This window comes from Trichoplusia ni, unplaced genomic scaffold, assembly GCF_003590095.1.
Source record: "Trichoplusia ni isolate ovarian cell line Hi5 unplaced genomic scaffold, tn1 tig00004268, whole genome shotgun sequence".
Lineage (NCBI taxonomy): Eukaryota > Metazoa > Arthropoda > Insecta > Lepidoptera > Noctuidae > Trichoplusia > Trichoplusia ni.
In genome coordinates, this window is record NW_020800550.1 from 6,961 (window position 1) to 32,235 (window position 25,275).

The 25,275-nt window shown below is 39.0% G+C and overlaps 1 long non-coding RNA gene and 1 pseudogene across 1 annotated transcript; both read right to left on the reverse strand.

Moving 5' to 3' along the window:
- Nucleotides 1-4,202: 4,202 nt before the first annotated feature.
- LOC113508258 lies at nt 4,203-7,245 on the reverse strand (annotated as a pseudogene).
- Nucleotides 7,246-20,683: 13,438 nt separating this feature from the next.
- Nucleotides 20,684-21,462, reverse strand: LOC113508259. The gene is made up of 2 exons (XR_003402005.1): nt 21,289-21,462; nt 20,684-21,013 (listed from the first exon to the last, which is right to left on the reverse strand). It is a non-coding gene; the product is annotated as an uncharacterized LOC113508259 (long non-coding RNA).
- Nucleotides 21,463-25,275: the final 3,813 nt, after the last annotated feature.

A 25,275-nucleotide genomic window follows, 5' to 3' on the forward strand; every position in this document is an offset into this window, starting at 1 on the left:
GTTCGAATCCCGCCCAGGACAAATGTTTGTGTGATGAGCATGATCATTTGTTCTAGTGTCTGGGTGTAAATTATCTATAATATGTATGTACATATTTACTACGAGTAGCAAAAAGTTACTCGTCCTAAAAATTCATGAAACTCGTTCCGACCTACAAAATTTAAACAAAACCGTTGAGATCGTGACTAATGATTTGAAAACAGTTTTATCAACTTTCGATTTTAATACATGCTTGGAAAAACTAAACAAGAGCAAAAAAACAACAATAATCTCGAAAGCAAACAAAACTTAATAAATAAATATGAAAAATTAAATTCAAAATCGAACGCGTCAAACAAAACAATAAACGAAAACGGAACGCGCCCGCCAAACGTCAACCAATCACGCGCAGTTATAAATCTGTTAAAACAAACGTTAGATCCACCGACCGTGCAAGTACTACAAAAAGGTTTAAATTTCGCTGTAACACCGCGTAGAATACCTTACGAGGACATTATTTGCAATGTTGAGACTTGCCTGTTCAACAATAACGTGAGGAGGGAAGCTTTGGAGGCGATACGCCAAGATATATCATCTGTTTTACGTCGAAGTGTAGTGCCCAAACCAAACCTCCCTAAAGCCGAACATCTCGCTTTAAAGAACCTCAAAAACAGACAAGATGTAACTATACTCCGTGCAGATAAGGGAAACGATACGGTCGTCATGGATACATCGGACTACAATGCTAAAATAGAAGATCTACTGTCGGACGCAAGCACATATAAACCAGTGAAAACTGATCCTACCAAAAAGGTGTTAACAACTACCACCGCCTTGGTTAAGAAACACTCCGAAGCATTAAGTCTAGATGCTACCTACTTAATACCTACATGCGCAAAACCACCTAAACTGTATGGGTTGCCAAAGATACACAAACCAAACGCCCCGCTACGTCCTATTGTAAGCAAAATCGACACACCAACCTACAGATTGGCTCAGCACGTCGCGAAACACTCTCACCACTCAGAGGCAACACCACAGCGTTTGTGAAGGATTCATACAACTTTGTCAATGAGATTAAACATCTACATCTTCATGACAATGAAGTAATGGTTAGTTTCGAAGTACAGTCCTTGTTTACATGCCTACCAGTTAAGGGTTGTATTGAAATTGTTTCCAAGAAGCTAGCAGAGAACAACCTACCTCTAGAATATGCAGAACTTCTCGAGCACTGCCTCACATCTGGCTACCTACTGTGGAACAATAAATTCTAAGTAGATGGTGTAGCGATGGGCTCGCCTGTATTCCCTGTAGTCGCCGATATATTCATGGAAGACTTCGAGGAGACAGCCTTAAAAACAGCTCCTTTCACTCCCAGGTTTTACAAACGGTACGTAGATGATACTTTCACAGTTTTACCATCTAGTCAAGTAAATGCATTTTTAAAACATCTCAACTCCATCATTAACAAAATTCAATTCACTATGGAGTTGGAGGATAATAAATCTCTTGCCTTCTTAGACATATTAGTTAAAAGAAATCCTGATCAGACCATAAGTCACACCGTGTATCGAAAGAAGACCCATACAGATAGGTACTTAAACGGTGAATCTCACCACCACCCTAAACAGTTAGCTACCGTGGGAAAATCTTTGTTTCAGAGAGCACACGGACTCTGTGATTACAGACACCTTGCCGCTGAGCTTCAACACGTCAAGCAAGTACTGCGAGACAACAAGCTCCAAGTTCCACGGCCCCGTCACAGAAACCGAGTGAAGCCAGCCACCGTTGATCGTTTGCCTGCTGTACTACCATATGTCAGAGGAGTCACTGACAAGATTGGTTACATTCTGAAGCGAGATTCAATTAAAACATACTTCAAGCCGCCCAAGAAGATTAGCCAGTCCTTACCATCCGTCAAGTGTCACATACCTCTACAAGATGCAGGAGTATACAAACTAGATTGTGACTGCGGCCTCTCTTACATCGGTCAAACCAAACGAAGCTATGTGTTCTTTAACGCGGGTCCCTATGACCCGCATTAAAGAACACAGTTGAGCGGCGGTGTTTGACGTCAGCTACGTCAAACACTGCCGCTCAACGAAGTCTGCAGTCGCCGAACATGCTGAAGGTTCCAGCCATTATATTAGATTTGATGAGCCACAGATCCTCGCTAAAGAATCCAAATTCCTACCTAGGATGTTTCGCGAGGCTATTGAGATTAAAAACACCCTAATTTCAATAGAAAAGATGGCTGGAAGATATCACCTACTTGGGATCCAATAATAAATAAACTCAAGGCCAAACCCAAGAGCAGCGCAACGATTATCAGTGGCGCCAGTGCAAACATCTTCTGGGAACTGCGAGCGAAGTTCGCAAGCGTCCGGCGGAGGCTCAAGGCACTCCTGCGTATTTGCCATACGTACAAGGAGTCACTGACAAGATAGGTCGCTTGTTACGCCAAAGATATAGCATCAAGACGATCTATCGACCGTCAGGACAACTGCGACAGGTGGTCCGCACTCCCAAGGACAAGGATCCTTTAGGCGTTCCAGGAGTATACAAAATGCCGTGCGAATGCGGCCTGAGCTACATTAGGGAAACCCAGCGCAATGTAGCAACCAGGCTTGGCGAACACATACGCAGCATGAAGAGTAATGACACCGACAAGTCGGCAGTGGCTGAACATGTCTGTAAAGCGGGGACGGCTCACTATATACGATTCGACAAAGCCTCCGTACTAGCGAGGGAAAAATACTTCGTGCCGCGGGAAGTACGGGAGGCTATAGAAATCAGCCGCCAGCCAAATTTTAGCAGAGATAGTGGATGGACACAGCCACCAGCGTAGAAACCAGCACTGAATGCTGCGTCATTTCAAACGAAGCTAAGTCTAGAGTGCGACGCGGTCAGCTCGGTATGCACCAACTCAGCCAGTACGGGAGCACGGATGATGACGATGACGACGGCGGACCCCAACCGCGACACCGGCGTCGCCGACCCCTCCGCCGCTCACGGCGCGAGCGCGGCGCTGCGCAGCGAGATGCGCGGCCGCTGACGTCAGTTCGACTCGCGATCCCGCCGTGTCTGCTCATGATTAAGGACTCCGGTTGGATTGATTGAAATGAAACTTCTTTTACGGATTTTATCGCGGTTTAATTTTAGATTTTAGTTCCCGACGTTTCGAAACCTTTGCAGGTATCATGGTCACGGGCAGACTGAGATGGCGTTCGTCTTGACAGAAGATGTTGCACGTTCTACCTTCATATTTTAATTAATTGTTTGTGGTCCGACCTACGCAGTATGAGCTCACTGTGTCTTGATGTCTTGCAGCGCTGCTCTTGGGTTTGGCCTTGAGTTTATTTATTATTGGATCCCAAGTAGGTGATATCTTCCAGCCATCTTCTCTATTGAAATTAGGGTGTTTTTTAATCTCAATAGCCTCGCGAAACATCCTAGGTAGAAATTTGGATTCTTTAGCGAGGATCTGTGGTTCATCAAATCTAATATAATGGCTGGAACCTTCAGCATGTTCGGCGACTGCAGACGGTTGGGTCCGAAACTAGTCGGGCTACCCCGATAAATACGCGTGAGTAAACCGTTACATCATTCAATTTGTATATCTATTTTTTTAACGGACCCTTTAGCCTAGTCAGTCTGCTTGTGACGATGGTCATTATGAGGTCATCGAAACCGAAACATAACTGGAAATACAATTGTATGAACAATACGCTCGTGGGTCCCGCTGCTTACGGTCGCGTTTCTTTTACAAAACCTATAGATATATTTTATAAGGAAACCAGTGGTTCCCAAAGTACTCGTTGCGGAATATACTAGTTCTTACGGTGTTTTTTACAAGATGGTTGGAACTCAGAAATGTGGCAGTTGCGACGACTCCATCTCGGATGGCGTTCACTGTACGGAGTGCAACCTGATAGTGGAGACCGGGGCTGAAAGTTCCCGGGCATGTTGTTCCGACACTAATATCTTTTTAAAGAAAAGAGATAGCAATACACGTGAAGTGCATCGGTGAAGCATCAGATGGCACCATCACCACGTTGGCGGCCATCTTAGTTTCTTTGACAGCGGTGGACGAGTGGCTGGGTGCACTGCGCCATTAAAACACCACGTGACTAAATTTTTTCGTATTTAAACTTTTTGTCTATTTTTCTTAATTTTCATGTGCATCTTTTTAATTTTAGAGTTGCATTAGTGAGGTATTTCATAGCTTGAATGTTTTTTCAATTAGATTTGTTAATTTGCTAGCATGACAATTTTTATACAAACATAAAATTCGGGGCTACAAGTTTCCGCCAAAAGGGGCTGGTTGTTCCCCGGAACAACTAACCCCAATCGATCCTTAAATTTTAACGGTATATTTTTATTTTTTTAGGATGGTACGTACCTACAAACGGAAAACTGAGAGAGGGAAAACATCCGAAACGTTATTACGCCAAGCTGCCAATGCTGTTATACAAGATGGAAGAAAAGTAAAAACGGTAGCCAAAGAACTGGAAATTTGCCACATGACATTACATAGATTTGTAAAAAAAATTAGAGCTGGTGAAGATCTTACCGTAGGTTATAAAAGCAGATCAGTGTTTACGACATAGGCCTCTCCAAGTGTACGCCACTGAGATCGATTTTCGGCTTCTCGAATCCAGCTCCTGCCAGCCGTCTTGCGCAAGTCATCACTCCACCGTGCCTGAGGACGTCCTACACTACGTTTGCCGAGGCGTGGTCTACACTCTAGAACTCGTTAACCCCAACGGTTATCGGTTCTTCGGCTAATATGGCCAGCCCACTGCCACTTCAGCTTGCTGATTCGGTGGGCTATGTCGATGACCTTGGTTCTCTGACGGATTACCTCATTTCTGATGCGATCCCTCAGAGAAATGCCGAGCCCTTTCCATAGCCCGCTGAGCGACTTTAAACTTGTGAACCAGCCGTACCGACAGTGTCCACGTTTCGGCTCCGTAAGTCATGACAGGTAGGACGCACTGATTGAAGACTTTTGTCTTTAGGCACTGTGGGATCGACGATGTTAGGACTCGACGTAACTTCCCAAATGCAGCCCAACCCAACTGAATTCTCCTATTCACCTCGTCCTCAAAGTTGTTTCTACCTAACTGCAATGTCTGCCCGAGGTATACATATTTCCGAACAACTTCGAGAACGGCGCCGTGTATCGCAATCGGTTCCGGTAGAACATGTTCATTGAACGTGACCTTGGTTTTGTCCAAGTTTATCCGTAGGCCGATGCGTAGAGAAGATTCAGCCAGGCCGTTCAGCATCTGTTGTAGGTCCTGCAGCGTTTCCGCCATGATGACGACATCGTCAGAAAATCGCAAGTGAGAGATGTGTTCGCCATTGATGTTGATGCCGCGTCCTTTCCAGTTCAGCGTCTTGAACATATCCTCCATTGCATTAGTGAACAGTTTCGGGGAAATAATATCCCCTTGTCTCACTCCTCGATGCAACGGTATGGGCCTTGTTTGCTGATTCTGTACTTGGACGGACATTGTAGCGGCTTCGTAAAGACATCTCATCACTTGGATGTATCGCCAATCTACTTGACAACGCTGTAGGGACTCCAGAACAGACCAGATTTCAACCGAGTCAAAGGCCTTCTCATAGTCCATAAATGCTAGACACAGGGGCTGATTATACTCTTCGGTCTTCTGTATAATCTGCCGCACTGTGTGGATGTGGTCTATGGTGCCGTATCCGCTCCGAAACCCAGCCCGCTCCGGTGGTTGGAATTCGTCGAGTCTTCGCACAAGTCGGTTCGTGATCACTCTTGAGAACAGTTTATAGACGTGGCTTAGGAGGGAAATGGGTCGATAGTTCTTCAGCTGGGTTTTCTTCCGAAAGGACTGCCGGCACCGAAGAAACGACTTCTCCACTTGTTGTGGTCAGCTTCGTCAAGTGGCTTCTTCCAAGAGATTGTACGAACACCTTTGACCCCCGATTCAGCTCAATTGCTCTTTCAATAGCAAGAGTATTGAAGCACCGGAGGTCGCGTCGTACGTGCTTGTTGATCTCTTGGTTTAAAGCTCGCTTAGCTGACGAAGTGACAGGCGGGTTTTCACGTCGTTTCTTCATAAGCCCTAATGTCTCTTCCGAAAGCTTTGATTTCCTGCCCTTACGCTGCATGTTACAGAATCTCGAACCTTCCTCCCTGAGGATCCGAACCACATATTCGTGGTTCCGGTTAACGTCTGTTGTGGGTTCCACGGCGGCAAATCGGTTCTCCACATTCGACTGGAACGTTTCAGATCCTGTCATGGTTTGGAGTAGTGTTGGTCGGTGCCTGGCCTTCATCAGACGGAAACGTTCGGCCTTGAAGTTGATATTCAGAGAGCCTCGGACAAGTCGGTGATCGCTCCCGGTATTAAACCTATTGATCACGGAGACGTCTCTGAATATGTGCTTATTGTTCGTCATGATGAAGTCAATCTCATTTTTAGTCATAGTGTCGGGGCTTTGCCACGTCCACTTCCTTTGGGGCTGCTTTTTGAAAAAGGAGTTCATCAAAAAGAGCCCCTCGCGTTCGAGGAAGTTGACGAGCATTTGCCCCCTATGATTCCTGCTTCCAAATCCAAATGCCGATTCGCCGCAAATCTGTACTCCCACTTTAGCGTTAAAGTCCCCCATGACAACGGTGTAATGGGTCTTTGTAGTGAAGTGGAGGGCCCTTGATATATCATCAAACATATCCTCCACTTCATCGTCTGAATGTGTCGAGGTCGGTGCGTACACTTGCACTACCTTGAGCCTATACCTGTCGGTGAGCTTTATGATAAGGTACGCTACCCTGTTCGACACACTAGACACCTCCACAACGTTATCAGCTAGGGACTTTTTAACCAGAAACCCAACGCCACCTTGGGATTGTTGGTCTCCCTCTCGGAAGTACATTAGGTGACCTGATTCGAGGGTTATGGTGTCCTCCCCCTCTTTTCGAACTTCACATAACTATCACTAATATGTGCCACCTAATCTTCCCAAGTTCCACCTCGAGTTGCGCCAGAAGCGAGTCAAGCCGTAGCGTGCGGCCGTTGTACGTCGCAAGAGTCAGTTTTATTTGGTGGCCTCCCGTAACCCGGAGATTCTTCGCACCCCCTGTCCCGCCGTAAACGCGGTCGCCACCGTGACCGGGAATAGTGTGACTGCCGGGAACTAGGGGCCGTGGCTTTTTTGTGCTGCTCATAGAGGAATTTAGCCTACTGCTATCACGCTGGCCAGACCAGGGTTGATAGAGGGTTTCTTTCCGAGTTTTCCTTCTCTCGCACTGGTGTTCGGTGCATTTTTTACTCCATTAGTCGACTTCTACGACACCCACTGGAAGAAGGGGTAGCGACATATATATTCTTAAGTACATATATTGAACCACTATTTGATCGTACCCAAGAAGTCTTATCGCGTCTCCGCACAGACCACTTGAACCCCGAGGAATTAGCCAATTTACTTACTTTTGTACTTATCCCGACCTGAATGTTCTAATCCTAGGTGACTTTAATTTAAACTCTTGCAGTACCAATATAAAGACTACTTTTGACTTTTTTTGTGAATTCTGCTCGCTTAAGCAATATAACACAGTCTTGAATTATCGCGGTGGTATGCTAGATCTGGTGCTGGGCAATTTTGAACCTAAACAGATAGTGGTATCTCTCAGTGAAGATCCTCTGGTAAATATCGATCAGTACCATCCTATGCTCGATATAATTATTACATTTCCGGGCTTTTGGATATCATCGAGGGTGTCATCTCCGCAACAAGTGACACCTCGCTCGAATACCAATACAGATTGGAACTGGCGTAAGGCGGATTTTCAAGGTCTATATAGGACTTTGATTGAAATAGACTGGTCGGACTTGTTAAGAATAAGCGATATTAACTGTGCTGTACAGCTGTTCTACGATAAGCTATACGAAATTATAAATCTGTTTGTGCCTATTAAAAAACAATTGTCAGACAATCAGCGATACATATATCCAAAATGGTACAACGTAGAAATAATAAAAAATATACAAAACAAACACTTTCATCATAAGCGATTCAAAAAAGAGGGCAAAGAATTTAACAAGGCTATGTTTATATATTATAGAGAGAAGGTTAAGAAATTGATTGACTGCGAATACCGGAAATATATGACTGTATTACAAAAAAATATCATTGACGATCCAGTGCAATTCTGGAAATATGTAAAGGAGAAGAAAAACGATAGAAGGTACATAGATACATATATATATGAAAATACTGAAGTGACAGATCAAGCCGCAGCCGATGCCTTTGCTAAATATTTTGCGTCCGTTTTCCATGCAGAGAAACCCGAGCTAAACCCGGATACTGCTGCAAAAGCTGCATATGCACATATACATCGAGATGTGGCCTCCGTTTCCATCACGACAGTAGATGAAAATGATCTGAAGAAGGCAGTGAGACGCCTTAAGCCAAGATCGGCTGGGGGGCCGGATGGCATTCCTGTCTTCTTAGTTAAGGACTGTATATCAGTTCTTGGGCGGCCACTTCTGTATTTGTATAATCTTTCATTGACCCAGTCAAGATATCCTGAGATCTGGAAGCTATCTCGAGTCTCTCCTGTTCCTAAAGGAGACGGAGGCACACATGTTACTTCTTTCAGACCTATAGCTGTCCTATCCGTTTTTGGTAAGATCTTTGAAGCAATTCTAAGTGATTCCATCAAGCGCCAAATCGGTCACCAGCTGCATAATGATCAACATGGGTTTCGTACAGCTCGCTCCACCACCACCAACTTGGTCGCGCATGTAGACTATATCTGCTCACAAATGGATAAGCGAAGGCAAGTTGATGCGGCTTACTTTGACTTCCAGAAAGCCTTCGACCTAGTGGATAACGATATGCTATTGAAAAAGTTGGCGATTGTTGGATTCGTACCAAAGCTCCTCAATTTTTTTTCTTGTTACCTTAATAATCGACGTCAATATGTGCGGCTCAATGGATATAACTCTGGAGACTACTTTACTAGGTCAGGAGTGAGTCAAGGTAGTACGTTAGGACCTTTGCTATTCGTGATATTTATCAACGATTTACCAGATGTTGTTTTGACTTCAGAGTGTCTCCTATTTGCGGATGCCTATGTGCGCAGTAAACTCGAGTACGGTGCAGTTATCTGGAATCCTTATGAAGAGAAATACGTTCTAATGATTGAAAAAATACAACGTAAATTTGCTCGATGGATTTATAAGAAACAGTACGGATACTATCCCTACTTATACCCTTCCTTATTCGTGTCTGGTATGGTGGACATTGAAACGTTGAAATTTAGAAGGGCAATGTCTCAAGTCATGCAATATCTGTCCATAATTCACAATAGGATTGATAGTCCCCAAATACTAGAGCGTGTCCGCATCTTAGTCCCTGGGAACGTGTCGGCAAACTCACAGGGACAGGTGGCGCCTCGGCGCCGCCCGCGACTGCTGGAGCCCCCCCGCGCACGTACCGAGCGCGCTCGTCAAGCGCCCACCAACCGCGCACTCCGATTTATTGGGGACATACTTGCACAGCACCACGAGCTAGACTTATTTGCCGATGGATTAGGACATTTGTGTAAAGAATTTCAAATAATTTTAAATAAATTGTAGCCATCAAATTGACATAATATTGTTAGTTATCATAATTAACTGTAATTAATTATTATTTTAATTGCTAGCTGCGTTTTGTTTTTCTTATTTATTTTTTTTTTTTTTTTATTATTATTTTATTATTATTGCTATTTTATTTTAATATTAATGTTATTTATGGACTCAGATTGTATTTTTTTTTTCCTATGATATTATTGATCAATTTTTAATTATGATTATTCTGCTCATTCCTGACATTGTTAAATAATTTTGCATTGTTAAATATAATGACGAGGATGTGTAACACCGAACTATTAATCTTATAAGCGTTTTGGATGTGTCATCTGTTAGCTTGTAAGATGAAATGAAATGAAATAAATAAATAAATAAATAAATAAACACAGTGTTTAAAAAGGGCTCTAAAATTGTTTGCGATCAGAATTATATGAACAGCTTTGAACACTGCAAGACTTTACTTACCAACGACCCAATTTTACAATACCCAGATCTAACGTTGCAATAGGTGCCGTATTATCTCAAGGCTCAATCGGTTCTGACAAACCTATTGCTTAGGACCCTTAACTCTAGCGAACTTAATTATAGTACGATAGAAAAGGAACTCCTAGCTATCGTGTGGGCTTGTAAGTACTTCCATCCCTACCTTTTCGGCCGAAAAATCAAAATTATAACCGACTATAGACCTCTACAATGGGTTATGAGTCTTAAGGAACCAAATTCGAGACTTGATGGCAATTAAAATTGTCTGAATACTATTTCTCAGCAGTCTATAAACAAGGTAAGTTTAATACTAATGCCGATGCTTTATCTCGCTTAGTTATACACAACAAAGAAATAAGTTCAATAGCGGTAAATGCATCTGAAAAAGATGTATCCAGAACTATTACAGCTTCGAAAGTTGATCATTCTAACACCATAACGGTTCACACCGACAGTGAAAATCCTATCTTGGAAGCCCCGATTACCGATAAACCCTTGAATAAGTTTACTATACAGTTAATTTTAACTATTGTCGGTGATGTTAAGGGAAGGCCAACCGTTACAAAACCTTTCGAAATACACACACTTACTACTGTTCAACTATCAGAAAATAATCTTGAAGAAGATGTTATTAGCGCTATTAAAGAATATGTTCACCCCAAAATTAAAACGGGTTTACTTATAAATCTACCATTGGCAATGTACACAATTATTCCTATATTACAAAAAACGTTTAAAAGTTCAGCTATGAACATTTTACTGGCTAAAAGGAACTAGAACATGTAGGAGAACACTTAAGACAGCAGGAAATAATTAACAAATATCATGTTGGTAAAACCAATCACAGAGGCATTAACGAATGCTATCTAGCCCTATCTCATAGGTACTATTGGCCAAAAATGCGTAAACAGATAACTAAATTCATTAACGATTGTACAGTTTGCGGTCAAGCTAAATACGACCGTCGTCCCAAAAATCAAAAATTTTGTGTCGTTCTCCCACCTTCTAAGCCTTTCGAAATTGTTCATTTAGACCTATTAACTATACAAGGTGAAAAATTTCTGACTATCGTTGACGCATTTTCGAAGTATGCACAAGCATATTATTTAAGAGACGGAACGGCAGTAAGCGTAGTGCAGGCGCTACTAACATTTTGTACTCACCACGGTATACCGTACACTTTAGTGATAGACAACGGCCCTGAGTTCACCAACCAATTTTTTTCTCAATTCGCAAAAATACATAAAATCCAACACTATCGGATAGCACCCCATACTCCTAATGAAAACGGAATTGTTGAAAGATTTCATTCAACAATCTTAGAACATTTACGTATGTATATTAAAGCTAGAACAAAAGAATGAACCCGTGGTTAACTTAATAAATTATGCCCTTCTGGCCTACAACAGCTCCATACACAGTTTTAGCAGATGCCAGATCAGACCAATTGATGTTATTACTGGACATTTTGACCGCGAGAATTAACCGCACATTGGCTACAACAATATACTGTAGAACACAAAAATAAGATGAACAAGGCTTATAATCTAATTCACGAATCTAGCATAAGTCATAGGAAAGAATTAACAGATTCTCATAATAAGTCTAGAGAGACTGAAAACCAGTACTCCCCCGAGTAACAAACATTCGTAAAGAATCCCTTCGCTGCTCGTCAAAAGATAGCGCCGCGCTATACTTACTCATGACACGGTTATGGCTGATCTCCCTATCCACATATACTTACACACGCAAAAAACGTGGTCCGATCTCTAAATCCAGGCTAAAAAGAGTCCCTAAAAGTGCTCAATTGTTGCAGGACCCTCCTATTACTCCATCTACTCCTGCAGCCTGCCCTAATGCAGGAAATAAAACTTGAGAATCTGGACGATGGTCCCGTCGTATTACCCTTTAAATTAGGTCCCTGCAACATAGTATCCCACGATCACTCATTTTTACAGCACGTCGACCTCCATGAGTTACAAGAAAAAGTAAATTTAGTTCGTACCCAGTTAAACGATATATCTCCCCGCTTGAATGACAACACTTTCTCGATATTCGAGCCCCATATTGAATACCTAAACGAAAAGTTCCTAACTGTTCTCGATCAACTACAGTCGTTTGAAATTAACCGCTCTAAAAGAGACCTTATTGACGGACTCAGTTCCGTAGTTAAAAGTATAACTGGCAACCTTTATTACACAGACGCGTTGCGATTCAATAATGCAATAAAATCCCTGCAAAATAACGATAATAAGTTACTAGCGGAGTTCAACAATCATGTTAGCCTGACCAAAGATTGGGTAACGCAGCACTCAAGGATAATAGATAATATAGTAAGTAACCAGAATAAGTTAGCAGCATTGGCTACAAACATCAGTCAAAGTATAGAAAAAGGAAACCACGACTTAATTCAATACACTCACTTAGGACAAACGATTCTCATAGTTAGCGATAACGTTGATATTTTGTCACAAGAGATAACTAAACTACAGAATATTTTAGCGTTCATAAGAACATCCACAGCTCACCATGATGTCATCTGTTTAAACTCCATCAGTACTACAGTTAACAAACTACTCGGTATGTATGGTAGTAATAAGGTATTAGATATAGGAGCCCGAGAGTATTATGACCTAATACAGTTAGGTTCATATTATATAGGTAACGAAATAGTAATCGTATATAAATTTCCATTAATTATATCCCAGGTATATGATTTATATAAGATATCAGCTTCCAAGCTCCAACTAGAATACATTTATCTTGTGATCAAGATCTTTACAAAATGGTACAGGGTAGTTATCTCGCTATTATTTCCTACAATTGTTACATTTAAACAACGGAATTCACTATCTCAAATCTTAAGGATCGATTAAAGGGCCAAGCATTGAAAATAATAGATGTCCCTAAAGACAATATATTCAGCCCAGCAGCACATCCAACCTTCAGATTAAACTCCATCAACTTAACTAACCTTCATGCTACTAATAAGGAGATAACACTGCAAACATCAGTTCACTTCAATAAAAACAACGATAGTGGATGTAGTGAATGTAAATTATATTAGAAGCTCTGTCGTCTCATGCGTACACGCCCCGCGCTATGGTGTGGTGGGGGATAGCGGGGCTTGCCCCCCCCCCCCCCCCCACACACACTTGGTTGGCACAACAAGAAAGCGGGACGGACGCGCGTGCGGCGAGTTAGGCAGTGAGCCGATAATTCAAGTTAAGGGCACGAACAGTACATTTTGGCGACGAGTATTGTAAGTACTGTGTTTTTTTGTTGGAAAATGCGAAATTGTCAACGTTTATTTTTCTAGTAAGCAAAGGTTACACTACCAAAGAAATACTAAAGAAAAATAACTAATATTACGGTGCAAGTTCATAAATATTTAACGTGGGTTATTTACTACATCAAAACATTGCTGGGCCGTTTTAATGGATTAACTTTGGCGCGAAGGAGGACATAAGTTATATAATTATTGATATACGTTGATGATAACGCATTGCTGGTCATTTTTGTTCATATAAACTTTATGAGTATCTTATAGTTTAAACATTTTTATTCTATCATATGATTAGATTATGTTAAAACGTAAAAAGAATTTGTCACTTAACTATATAAACAATACCTTTATACGGCTACATTTTGTAGCACGATATAAACATTATTCGAATCACTTTTTAACAAAAATATAGTGCTACATGTAAAGAAACACAAACAAAAAGTCGTCGTGTTTAATGCATGTATACCAATAATTAGCATACAGTTAATTAAGATATTATGAATCTGTATTTATTCTACCTACCCACTATCCTATCGGGTTCAAGACCCGATTATTTTTTTGTTGATTTCTTGTTATCATAACAATTAGTAGTTGTGACGTCCACTCGTCACGAGGGTAAGTATTTGATCACGGATAAGGTATAATAGAACAATCTAGTTATGTTCCGTAATAGTCGCGCTGCACGTCCGCTCGGTTCGGCCGGTTGTTTCCTTCTACCCCCACCTCGCGCCGTGCGCGCACGACTATATCATTTATTTATACATATGTAGTTATACATTAATCATCACACCTTTCCCTTTTTAACAGATTCACTGGGTACATTTAAAAAAATATTACAACAAAAATCACATATCAGAATTACACAAAAATCAACAAATTTAATTTATAATTACGATAATTCGATAATATATTTATAATTCGCTATCAACACTACTATTATTAATTTCAACCGAATCAGCATTCTTATTCTCACATACTCTCCATTTAACTTCAGTCCTTTTTAAATGTATTATGTTCCTTCTCAATTCTTGCCCCGTTTCATCGTTCCTTAAATTATATTCTGGTCCGCTACTGTTTATGACAGTGTGCATTGTTGGATTAAAGTTAGTAGAAAGTTTGTTTTCTTTCACCATATTCTTGACATATACTTTTCTCCAATTCCTATATCCATATCTCCTGCTTTCCTTTTCCTATCCTCCCTTTCCCTTTTCTTTCATTATTTTGTCTTTGTCATTTGTTTCAGATATCGACGGTTTTTCTAAATCTGAAAGGGAAGGTATTTTATCCCTAAACTGTCTACCAAAAAATAACTCGGATGGAGTTTTTCCAGTGGTTGAATGAGGAGTGCTATTATACATTGTTAGATACAATAACAAGTCATCATACCAATTGGACTTCTCGCTTTGGCTGATTCTTAGACGTTTAAGTATGTCGCGGTTCTGCCGTTCGACTTCCCCGTTTTGTTGAGGGTGTAGTGTAAAAAATGTGTATTCCTAAGTTTCGACAAAAGGATTGGAAATCTTCACTAACAAACTGTCTGCCATTATCTGCAGTAATGGTACCTAACCTAGAGAATATTTCTTTTAAATTTTTTATTGTACTGACAGATGTGATTGTTTTCATTACTTTTATTTCTTTGTATCTACTATAGTAGTTTACTATAACAAAAAGGTGATGACCGCTAGGCAAAGGACCTAGGAAATCAATTGCTACGTCCACCCAAGGCTTTGATGGCAGCTCACGACGTTTCATTGGCAGTGGAGGATTCGGTGCAGAAACCAGAGTGCAACCCTTGCAACTTTTAACCATTTTTTCAGCATCACTGTCAATTTTAGGCCACCAAACCTTGGTCCGTAAGCGCGCTTTCATAGCGCCAATACCAGGATGTCCCTCGTGGGCTGCCGCCAATACTTGGTTACGCAAATTAAGAGGTAGAACAATCTTAGTCCCTCTTAATAAAAGGCCTTCATGCGTCCAAAGTTCGGTTTGAAATATCCTATAAATATTTATCGCTGGATCCCAGTTATTCGATAATAAAGCTTCTTTAACTAGCTTAATCTCATTATCCTGAAGGGAAGCTTCTGTCATAATATCCATTCCTATGGCACAGGGTCTGGCAAGTTGAACAATTTGATTAATGTGGTGTTCATCTTCAAACGGTTGGGGGTTATTTGTGGCACATAATCGGGATAAACAGTCTGCGATATTTGTTCTACCTGGCTTATACAGCACCCTGAAATTATACGATTGGAGGCGTAGTACCCAACGTTCTATTCGGGCACAAGGTATTGAACGACTGCCAAATATAACCTCCAACGGCTTGTGATCAGTCACCAAATCAAATGACTCTTTGCCGAATAGGTACATCTTAAAATGTTCGACCACCCAGACCAGTGCAAGTGCTTCTTTTTCAGTCTGACAATATCGTTTTTCTACATCGGTTAGACTTTTATTACCATAAGCAATCACTCGAGGTCCGTTATTGTCAGATTGAATGAGCACTGCACCTAAGCCTACAGGACTAGCATCAGCCATTACCGTCGTTTTATCATTTGGATCATAATATCCGAGTGTGTGGATATTACTCAAAGATTCTTTGAGCGATTTAAATGATTGGCTTTGTTCAAAACCCAATTTAAGGGTTAATAGTCTCCTATGGGGTTCTGATTTAGTAGCCATATTGGGAATCCACTTATTTACATAATTCATGAGCCCTAAGAAACTTTGCACTTCTTCAATTGAAGACGGTTCTCTAAAGTTTTCTACAACTTTTACATAACTAGCTAAAGGCTTAATACCATCAACAGACAATTCATGACCGAGAAACTTTATACTCTTGACATTAAAAACGCATTTGTTTTTGTTTAAAAGAATATTATTTTCCTTGAATAAAACTAACACTTCATTCAATCTAGCATCGTGTTCGGAATTGCTTTCCCCATACACTACAATATCATCAATGAAATTTACAACACCATCACATGGTAAAAGAATCCTTTCAAGAATTTTTTGAAAGTGTTTTGCCACATGAGATGCCAAACATCAGTCTTTTATAACGATACAGACCTTTTCCAGTAATAAATGTTGTAATGTCTCTAGAGTCTTCACTAATTTCGACTTGAAGAAACGCGTCTAAAATGTCAAGCTTGGAAAATACCCTAGCTTTTTTAAATTTAGGAAGTAACTGGTCCATGGTAGGCAAAGGGTGATTTTCTCGTACTATAGCCATGTTGGCACAACGCATATCTACACATACCCTCACATCACCATCTGGCTTAAGAACTGGCACTATCGGCGAAACCCACCCGGATGGAAATTTTACTGGTTCAATAATGTCTAATTTAACAAGTTCGTCAATTTTATCATTGATTTTCTCTTCCAACGGAATAGGTACTCGCCGACAAGGTTGAGCTACCGGTTTTGCAGTTTTATCAATGGATATGTGAAGTTGTATATTTTTTATTTTAGGAAAACTGTTGTCACTCACCTGGTAAACCCCTAACCCTAGTTTAAGAACCTTAAGAGACATGGCAGTATCTTTTCCCAAGAGATCTCGTGTGCCACCTTTTACGACATAAAAGGTACCCGATTGTACTTGGTCTCCTATTTGGATATCAGTATCGAATGATCTGATAACTGTCAGAGGTTTATCGCTGCCGTATGCGAGGAATGTCTTGTCCGGTTTACAAATTTGATTTCTAGCTTCGACCCTGCACGTTTTTAAATAATTCCAAGTCTTGTCACTTAAAATATTACATTTACTACCCGAGTCAATTATCATATCTATTGGGACGCCTCCGACATTACACTTCATCGTAGCGTCGGCATCTATGTGAAATATATAATTGACCCCGGTTTTAGCCTGAGATTCTTCATTCTGATTGTTCCCATATCTATTCTGATCATTGTTGGATCTCCTCGCTTTTTATGTGGGTGTCGATTTGTGGCCGTCAAAATAGAACTTTTCCTTTTGCTCGCCCGAGTTCGACATTTGCTCCTAAAGTGGCCAACAAATCCACATTTTAAGCATTGTTTGTCCTTCGCTGGACAAACATTACTGTCTCCAGTATGTTGTATACTACCACAACGCGAACATCCTAAAATCTCAGAATCATTCTTTTTCACATCAATTTTGTTTATAATAGATGTTTGACTGGCCTGACCATAGTCACTGAGCTGTCTTTCGACTGCTTCAATGGCATTTACCTGAGCTATAATTTTTTCGAGGGTAGCATCATCGCCTAATGTAAGTATTTTCTTTCTTAAGTCTTTGGAACTACATTTTTCTACGATTTTATCAATAATATTATCCTCTTGATTAACAAATTTGCATTTACTACCCTGGTTACGTAGCCGCACCAGAAACTTCTCAAATTTCTCACCCGGTTCCTGTTTTAATAATCTAAATAAATGCCGCTCGTAGATTTTACTTTGCTTTGGTGAGAAATATTCATCGAGTTTTTTATAGCAATCTCGTATTCATCACCACCGTGCTCGGCTTCCTGCTCGTCCGGTAAGTTATGGTATATCTCTTGTAACATCAACCCTCCTAAGTGTAGAAGGTTAGCCTTCCGCTTTTTTGGATCGCTAAAATCCGTAGCTGTTAGAAAAATTTCTAAACCACGCTTCCACTTTTCCCAACGCAAACCCACAGATGCAGGTTCACCTTCGCAATCAAATGTTTCAAGCGGTGGTATTTGGGACATTTTTGGGCAACCTGTGACAATAGCATATCTGATGAAATAAATGAATATACTGCTTGATTTGATAAGAAATAACTTTAATAACTTTGGATATAATTGAAAAACGTGTAGCGTCACTAATAATGTTCACAGAGTATATACAAGATAAAAGAGCAATAGACAAAATATTATACCAGTGTTGCAAGGCGCATGATTCACAAATTACTATATTATAACATTCCTCCTGAATTTAAGCCTTATCAACAAAAGAATAATTAATACTTATAAACTAATTACATATAAACCAAACAATGTGGTAAAGAAACGTAAATCATAAAAATCAAAATGAAACTTTCTATAGAGACACCAAGTACAAAACTATTTAAACAATATCTTCCTCTTAAGTATTAATACATAGTGAATTATATGAACACATTCCTAGTTTATTTCTAAGAAATTGAAATTTGTCTTTTGATAATGCTTTTGTGAGAATGTCTGCATATTGATTACTAGTACTAACATACTTAAGTACAATAACCTTTTGATGATATTTTTCTTTGATAAAGTGATATTTAACTTCAATATGTTTACATCTCTTATGGAAATTTATATTTTTAATGATACTAATAGCACTTTGATTGTCTAAAAATAAATACATAGAGTCTTGTAGATACTGATTAATATCACCTAAAATTTGCTTTAACCACATAGGGGAAACTTGCCTTATTCGTACCCCCTAAGAGAATATGCTACTTATTTGGAAATATAAATAAGAAATGAACATTCAATTGGTGTTTCAAGAATCTTTATTTATTAAGTAATCAACAAAAATAACAAATGGAACTCAAACTTAGATAACTTCTTAGAAATAATTAAATAAAAAAAAAGTGGAAAAGGTACGATTTAGGCTTAAATCTTCCTAAAACGTACCTGTATATTCCTTAATCGTACCCGTATATCTCTATAACAAACTTAAGATCCTATGATTAATATCAGTCTCATAATCACAGTAATTGACATACATAAGTAATAGTAACTATATTGCTTAACTAATCTGATTAGTTTGTCGAGATCTGTGGTATAATTTCTAATATAAATTTAACATTTTAAGTATGCATAGCATATCTTATTGTTGTTTCTAATTCTTTGCAATCATCACAAATAAAATTACGTGCATTTTTGTCAACTCCGGCACAAAGTTCGTGAATCCAGGTTTCACACTCTGTGCACTGTATCATGTCTTCTTTTTTATTCTCTTTACAGAAGAAACAATACCAGCTTTGTTCTTCGTTCTCCTTTTCTTTTTTTGCTTTCTTCGTAACCTTTCTTTCTTCGGATTTCTTCCTCTTGACGACTTCTTGTCCACTTAAATTTTTACATACAGCCTTCTTTTTGACTCGTTAGGTTTTTTATTTTTTGAATCTATTAACTTATTTTCTAATTCTTTTTTATAAGGACTTTCTGTAAGTACTTGAGATGTTGTTTTATTTTTTACTACCCTTTTTGGCTTATGTAGACTAATCAATGGAGAAAGGCTTTGTATGGTTGCTCGAATTGCGTTTGATTTCGGACTCTCACTGTCGTGGGTTGCATGTCACTGCTGCAGGGGTCTTCGTTGGTGTAATATCAGATGGCAATGCCGCTGGCTGATTCTGTACTTCAATTACAGATTCCGCTGCCACAGTCGAATGGGAGCTAACTGATGGCCCTACATCTAGTAGCTCTTCATAATTATCTTCCAGTATAACATATTCGTCATCTCTGATCTTCAATCGATTGCAAGGCCATAACCCACAAGATTCAAATCCGTGTATGGCTGTCTCCATACAGACAGCTCGAGGATAAGAAATCCCTAAAATTTCTGATATGTTTGCCTGCTTAATTACGGAGTCTGGGTGATTTCTCATCCATGATGAACAAGCAGCATTGAAATTTTGCTTCAGTGGCTTAAAAAATGACCGGTCTAATGGTTGAAGTTTATGTGTGGTGTGCGGTGGCAAGGACAGCATTACAATACCATAGTCTCGTGCAAGGTTAATGGCATCCAAGTTTTTAGTATGCGTGGAATGCCCATCTAAAATGAGAAGAACCTGTTTTTCTTTGGATATCTGCAGCTTTACAGACTTTATGAAATGCTTTAACCAATCGACGAATAACTCAGAAGTTATCCAGCCACTCTCAGAGCAAGTGTATACTGTATTTAGTGGTCCTCCTCTTTTAAGATCGTCCGTCATTCTTTTACGTTTGAATATTAGCATAGGTGGAATGAATTCTCCGGCAGCGTTCATACAGCAGATACATGTTGTGTTCAAGCCCCGATCACCACTAGTAACGGCACCAACTTGATGTTTACCCTTAAGAGCTAGAACTTTTTGAGGCTTATGCTACCAGTATTAGTGTATAATCTATGGCTTATGCACTGTACTCAAGCCAGTCTCGTCCACGTTGTAAATTTGCTGGGCCGTAAATTTTCCTTCATCAAGAAGAGCTTCGTATTTATCAAAAAACTCCATAACGGTTTTTTTGTTAAAGCCTTTGCAGCGAGCCATGCATGTCGGTTCTGGAGTCCTTAAAGATATTTGAGGATGGGTTTTTAAAAATTTATAGTACTATTTCCACCCAGCTAGTTTAGTTTCCGGATTAAATTTGTGAGGCAAACCATATTTTTCCGCTAATTGGTATGCTAAGTGGCGTAAATCACGTATGGTAACGCCAAAAAATCTGGATTCTAATTCCAATATATGGTTAACTAGTTCGTCTTCCATTGCTTTTGTTAAATATTTCGGACGTCCAATTCCTTCGTGCATATTCAATCCTTTTAAATGACGCCGAAATGTCGGTTTTGGAATATTAAATACACGACAAGTTTCATTAAATTTTAAACTTCCATCTTTATAAGCACTGAGGGCTTTTTCCATATCGTCACTTGACCAAGTTTTGTATCGTCGCTTAGCCATGTCGATCTTAAACAAAAAAAAGAAACAATTATTCCTAATTTGTACCGGTACGAAATAGAACAAAGTGATGAGTACGAATTAGGCACAAGTTAACTAAGGATTTCAAATTTGGCGCGTAACAAAATGGCTGTCAGGCTTAAACATAAATGTACAGTAATTTAAAACGCAATTATGTATAGAATCAAAAAAGATGCTTCGAAGTTACATAACCCAGCGTGAAGAAAATTGAAAACCTTATGAATGAACCAAAAATATTACTTGAAAACAGCAGAATTACTTACTTTTTGAATAATTTTAAAAGGAGCGGCAGCATGGAGTCGTTGCTCGGATCACGGAACAATGCCAACTAGTAGTTTCATTTTCTAGCACTTGCGTCGCCACTGCAGTTTCACGAAACGAGAACTCGATGGGGTACGTTTTAGGAAAAAGTACGATTTAGGAAAGTTTACCCTAGTCTCTTTAGTGGCAGCACATGCCGCCATGAATTCAGCCTCTGTTGTAGAGAGAGCAACTGTTTGCTGTCTCTGATTGCACCAAGTTACAGCTGCTCCATTTTTGATGAATACATAACCGGTGACTGAACGGCGTGTATCCAAATCATTTGCATAGTCTGCGTCATGTAGCCAGTGACTTCTGCAGCTTGTGGAGTCTGTGTGTAACACAACCCATAGTCTTTTGTACCTCTCAGATACTTAAAAATCTTTTTAACTGCGTTCCAATGTGATTGTTTATAACAATTGAGAAAGCGACTCACCAAACTGACAGCAAACATTATATCTGGTCGACTCACTGTAGCCAGGTGCATCAGGGAGCCGACTGTTTCTTTGTAGGGTATTGATGCGTCTGCTTCTCCTTCTTCTTTACATAGTTTCATGTGAGGATCTACCGGAATACTATTGGGATTCGCTTCATTCATGTTAAATTTCTGTAAAATTTGTTCTGTATATTTTGTTTGATGTATGAATATGGACTTATTAAACTGTTAAATTTGCATTCCTACAAAGTTACAAGGTTCAGTTATAATTTTGATTTCAAGGATAGTCTGCAATTCTTCAGTAATTTCTTTAAGTGCTAATTTGTCAGTTGAAAATAATAGTCCATCGTCTACATACAGACACAATAACATATGCTCTTATTAACTGTCCCAACATACACACATTGGTCAGCTGGACTGTTAACAAAGCCAAATCTTTTGAGTATTGAGTCAAATTTACTGTTCCAACACCTGGGAGCTGTTTTCAGTCCATAAAGTGACTTATTTAATTTACAAACCATATTTTCATCATGCTCTAGCCCTTCTGGAGGTTTCATAAATATAGTTTCTTCAAGCTCTCCATACAGAAATGCTGTCTTGACATCTAGCTGCATCATCTTAAGGTTGTTTTGTACAGCTGTGGAAAGTAACAATCTTATCGAGTCATATCTCACTGTGGGGCAAAGGTTTCATGATAGTCAATGCCTTTAGTTTGAGCATAGCCTTTTGCACATAAACGCGATTTATATCTCAGTCCAGTTGGTTCGTCTTTAATTCTGAACACCCATTTGCAGTTTATCAATTTAGCATTTGAGGGTTTCTCTACTAGTGTCCAAGTATTATTTTTCTTATGGGCGTCAAGTTCTTCACTTATAGATTTCATCCAATTATCTCTATCTGTTGAGTTGATTGCTTCTTTATATCATAGGTACATCTGTCAAGTTGCATTCATGTTGACACAAGTAAATCCGTTCTACTAAATCATCTTGTTTTCCTTTTTCAACTCTGTGTTTTCTTGGTCTCAGAGTAATGTTGCTAACTGGAGGAGAATTAAAACTGATGTCTGGTATATATTCACTGTCAGAACTAGATTTGTTTTCACACACAGTATCATATGAACTTATACTGGTATCTCCTTCTTCAATTTCAGTGATATTTTCTTCACTAATTTTATCGTTCATAGTTGAATTCTTCTCAGTTAAGTCTACTTGTACATAGTCTCTTTTGACAGTTGATTCTAGAAATGTGGCATCCCTGCTCTTGATCACCTTTTTAGTTTTCGGCATCCAGAATCTATAGCCTTTGGTATGATCACAGTAGCCAATAAATATCAGTTTTTGTGCCTTAGGGTCCCACTTCTTTCGTTTCTCTTGAGGTATGTGTACCATAGCTTCCAGCCGAATATACGCATGTGTTTCACACTTGGTTTATGCCCGACCACAATTCTTCTGGTGTTTTAAAAAATAGAGACTGAGTTGGAGAACGGTTTATTACATATGCCGCTGTATGAACTGCATCGGCCCAAAATTGTTTAGGTAGATTAGCATTTAGAAGCATGCATTTTTCTCTCTCAATTAGGCTTCTATTCATGCGCTCGGCAGTCCCATTTTGTTCAGGAGAATAGGGTGTAGTCGTCTGGTGTATGATACCTGCTGCTTTCAAATATTCGGAGAAATTCTTATTTACATATTCTAATCCATTATCTGTTCTAAGGATTTTTATACTAGTGCTTAGTTGATTTTCTACTTCTTGTCTAATTCTTTGAATTTTTCTAATGCTTCAGATTTATGTTTAAGAAAATACACATAAATTTTCTTTGAGTAGTCATCAAGGAATGTTATAAAATATTTAGCACCACCTAGTGTTTGTGTTTCCATAGGTCCACATATGTCCGAGTGAACCAATTCTAATTGACATTTTGCCTTGCTTCCTTCACTTTTAAAAGGTAACCTAGTCTGTTTACCTTCCTTACACGTGACACATGTCAGTTTTTCTGTTTTAGCGGAGAAATTTACATGGTCTGTGTTTTCAGACATTCTCTTTAAACTATTAAAATTTAGGTGTCCCATTCTTTGGTGCATAGGAAGACATCTTGTTCTTCAACATCTGACATGCATGTGTTAGCAGCTGGGTATTTGAGGAATTAATAAAATGAGGGAGAAAGAAACTTAAGGAGGGTAACTGTGAATATTCTAAATTTAAATAATATTATAAAATTTAGGTTAAGTTGTGTGTTTTTATCTAGGAAAATCAAAGAGGTTATTATAGTGGGCCAACTCTTTTATTAACAAAATTGCCACAAAATATTGCTAAAATAAATAATAAACAATATTAGAAAAAATATACTTATCTATATTTTATTCAGCTACTTAATACAAGATCACGTCTGTTCTCGACGGTAGACTGACAATGAATCCCCTTGCTCGGGTGAAACAACGCCTTTTATACAATAACCCCACTCCTCAGTAAGTTACACAACACAAACTTTTTAAATAACAATTTATAAATAACAACTAATAAAATCACATTTTTAGCTTAAAATTCAAGACTTAGTCCGAAATGATGAATTTGTTTTAAACTGATAATAATTAAGTATGTTTACAAGATTTTTAAACTTTAATTACCTACTAAACGTTATAAAGGAAATCAAAATAAATACTTCTAACAATAGTATTCTAACACGGCCATTCTGACATGTACTTCGTTCTCGAAGTACAGGACAAAATCTAAACAATACAATTTTTAGTTACATAGTTATCACGCTAATCACCTTTACTACATATTAAGTGGCCAAAAATAAATAAAAAGAATGATTACAAAAATTCATCGTGAAATAATCATTACTACATATTCTCATCATAATCATAACCATTATAATCATCACAATCACCACTATAATAATCATCACAATCATCATCATAATAATCATCACAATCATTACCATCATAATCACTACAATCATCACCATCATAATCATCACAATCATCACCATCATAATCATCACAATCATCATCATAACTAACATAAATCTTTCTCTTACCATAAACTTATAATATACACCTAAATATAGCCATATTAGATAGGATTATTATCTTCTGTACTAGATTTTTCATCAACCCAATTACCAGGCCATAGACGAAGTTTTTCTTTAGCAACCGTTATATTTCTCAAATTTCCAATACCTCTTAATAAAAACCTATCATTATCTAGTATACTAAATTATCTCATAGGGTCCTTTAAATTTTGCCTTTAATTGTCATGTCGTCTATGGTCCTGATTTACATAAACAGTATCGCCTGTGTGATATTCTATATTATTTCTTCGAGGTCGATCAAAACGTTCTTTCGATTTGTTAGCTACATTTATTAGGCGCTGTTGTGCTTAATTGCCTATCAGCAGTTACATCTATAATTTCATTATTACCGTTATTGCCTATTACTTCGTCTATTCGAGCTTGTATGCTAGGAATATTAGTAGTTCTGCCCACTAGCAACCGCATAGGTGGAAAACCGGT